Source organism: Octodon degus, unplaced genomic scaffold (assembly GCF_000260255.1).
Source record: "Octodon degus isolate 3935 unplaced genomic scaffold, OctDeg1.0 scaffold00089, whole genome shotgun sequence".
Classification (NCBI taxonomy): domain Eukaryota; kingdom Metazoa; phylum Chordata; class Mammalia; order Rodentia; family Octodontidae; genus Octodon; species Octodon degus.
In genome coordinates this window covers 9,403,127-9,406,497 of record NW_004524665.1, presented here as the reverse complement: position 1 = coordinate 9,406,497, position 3,371 = coordinate 9,403,127, and positions in this window count along the sequence as shown.

Below are 3,371 nucleotides of genomic sequence, written 5' to 3'. Positions count from 1 at the left end.
TTTAAAATTCAAACTATGATAAGTAAATTTGTGATCATAAATTTAATACCTTGAAATAAACAGAGCATTTTTTCATGAGTGAAAATAAAAAACTCAAAAAAACATGTGCAAACATCAGTTGAAATAATCAAAATCACAAAGGAAAACTGAATGTGCAATTTCAAATCTGTTTAAAAAGAATTTGTTGGACTTAGATGGGTTCAACTTAGTAGTCTAAGAAACATGCAAAAAATACCAATTTTTTAAAGTCTTTTTTTAGAATAGTTCAAGACTCATAGCAAAGTTGAACATAGAGATTTGCTCTGCCTAAAATATTTTAAGCAGTACAAAAAGTAAAATAGATCAATATAACAAATGAATGTAAACACAATAAAATATTAGGTCGTGAGATAGAGCACTACATAAACATACATAGCATGACCGAATGGGACTGCTTCAGGTATTCAAGGGTGGCCTAATGTTTCAAAATTAACTTTATTGGTACAATTTACATCCACATAATGATCACATTCATCATAGGGAATTTGTACCCGTACACGATAAATCATGATTTTTCTTTCTCCACACTTCCTTCCTCTCCTTTCAACCCCTTCCACTCTCTATTTCAGAAGCCTTGCCTGCATTTTATCCTTTTCTCTTTTTCTCCTCCTTCCTTCCTCTCCCCCTTTAGTTCTCCTCCCCACTTGAACTGTGTCTTCCTACTTCACAGTATATACTGTACATTATAATTATCACATTGTCTCACTGGGATGAGAAGATGAGCAACTGAAAGCGTGCCACACGCTCTGATTTGTAAAACCAATCAAGGAAACCCACCCTAGAAACAGAAGAGAAGGCCAAGATTGGATCCCTTGAGTTAGAACACAACACATGAAAACCCTCCTTCCACTGCTAACACAGACCCTGTACAGCTGGACTGTTGAAGAACTCCCCTGTTTGATGATAAGAAGCACCCAAAAATACACCCACGGCCAGCATCAGAGATAGTGGGGAAGGGCTGGCTTCTATCCAGACTGGGCACAACCACCCTCATCACTCTTACTTGATATAGTGCTGAACTTCTAGCCATTGTGCTATGTTAAGAGAAGAAAGGAAAGGTACACATCTTGGAAAGGTGGAAATAAACTGCCCCTGTGTGCACACAACATGACTGCACATAAAGAAAATCCCCCCGCCAGGCTCTTCAAAATATTAGTGAGCTCAATAAAGCCTCATGATAAATGATCACCTAAAAATCCAATTTCATTTCAGTGTACTTGTGGCTCATGCTTACTATTAGTTATGATATTGTCAATATTACAACAACTTAGATGGATTCAAGGGAATTTTGTGAAGGAAAATTTCCAGTTTCCAAATGTGACATATAATATGATTCAATTCTTAAAGCTTTCATGAAATGAGAGCGCTATGTGGATTTGTGGTTGTGGGTGTTAGTGAGATCAAGGAGAAGGAAGGCAACGGTGGCTTTTGAAGGCCAGAGTTGCTATCGCTTTAATGCAAGTGCCCTGTTCCTGGGTGTGGTGCGAGGTACAGAAATGTTCACGAGTATTAGAATTGAGCCAAACTGAATACACACACTCTCCCTCAAAACAAATGTATGCTCAACTGTTGCTTACTGATGAGGTCTGGCACATTTTAGTGGTGTTAATTCTCTCGATTGAGATTACCATTACATGAAAATGGAAAAGAATACTAGGTGTCATTATTACTTCTTTTTTTGTATTGGTCTTTTTTTGGTCTATATTTATTGCAACAATGCAAAGGTTGTCAATATCATATGAGAGAAAGATAGAATCAAGAACTTGGTGATCCTTTAAGGTCGCACAGATTAACGAAGACAGTGCAAGTGGGAATATTACGGGTGTTACTTAGAGAACAGCGGGACTTCTACACTGAAAGTACTAAACATGCTGCAAAACAGTATGAAAAAATCTACTACAGGAAAGACATCCTGTGTTCATTGATTAGAAGACCTAATATTCTTTAGAAAATTGGGCCAGAGATATAGCTCAGCAACATAAGTGCCTGCCTGGCAAACTCAGGGTCTCAAGTTCAATCCCTGGTACTGAAAAAAAAAAAAAAAAAAAAAAAAAAAAAGGAAAAGAAAATCAGTGCTACTCAAAACACCTCACAGATTCAATGCCATCTGCTGTAAAATCCCCATGACCAGGCAGGCCAGATAGCTCAGCAGATTAGAGCACCTACTTAGGCAGATGCAGAGACCAGAGTTTGATTCCCAGTGTGCCATGCTGGCCTCACCCCCCCAGCCACACTGAGACACAGAGATTGAGACTCAGCATAGTGGCACGTGCCTGTAATGCCAGTGCTTGGGAGGCTGAAGACAGGAGGAACATTACGAGTGCTCCAGTCGGTGTAGTAAGACCCTGTAGACCCTGTACTAGATACATAAAAATAAAATAAAATTCCCATGGCCTTTTGTTCCAAAAAGGAAAATTTCATGTTAAAATTCATATGGCTTCTTAAGAGACACTAAATGATCAAAACAGCTTAAAACAGAAAAATAAAGTTGAAGGTCTACTCTTTACTGATTTCAAAACATCTTGCAAGTTATACTAAAAAAATAGCATGGTACTGGCATTAACAGGGTCATATAGATCAACAAAATAAAATATTACGCCTGGGAATAATCCCTGACATGTGTGATCATGTGAGTTTTGACAAGGCTATCAAGACCATTTAATCTGAAAGGACAATTTCTTCATGAGTTGTGTTGGAGAAATTAGATATACACACGCAAAGATTGTACTTGGGTCCTTTGGACATCATATACAAAACCTGGCTTAAAATACTTTAAAGTCCTAGGCAGAAAATCTTTAAATATAAAACTAGTAGAAGAAAATAAGGGAAAGATTTATGACATGGCATTAACAAAAATTTTGTGGGCATGACACCAAAGGCATTGCCAACAACAACAAAATTGAGTAGTAGAATGCTGAGAATTCTGTGAACCAGCACAGCTCTCTGTGGTCCTGGTCAGAAAATGGCAAGGGGATTTAGAAAATAAGGACAGCAGAGAAAAGCTGAGGTAAGTGGAGGCCTCTTTCCAGATGGGAAGAGAGGACAGGAAATCACCTAGCGGCCTCTATGTGTACACTAGGGAGGTTGATGTCAACTTCAACCTCTGCCTAATAACCAGCCTGCAGCTGGAACAGCTTGTTTACATGGCTGGAGGGGCTTTCTGTGTTCTCAGGACAGTTTTGTCTTAGCCCCATGTGTGATTGATTTCCAGCTTCAGCCACTGCAACATGATAAACTTTAAAATTTCTGGGGGCTGGGGATATGGCTCAGTGGAATAAGCACTTTCCTGGCAAGCACAAGGGCCTGAGTTCAATCCCTGGTTCCACAAAAAA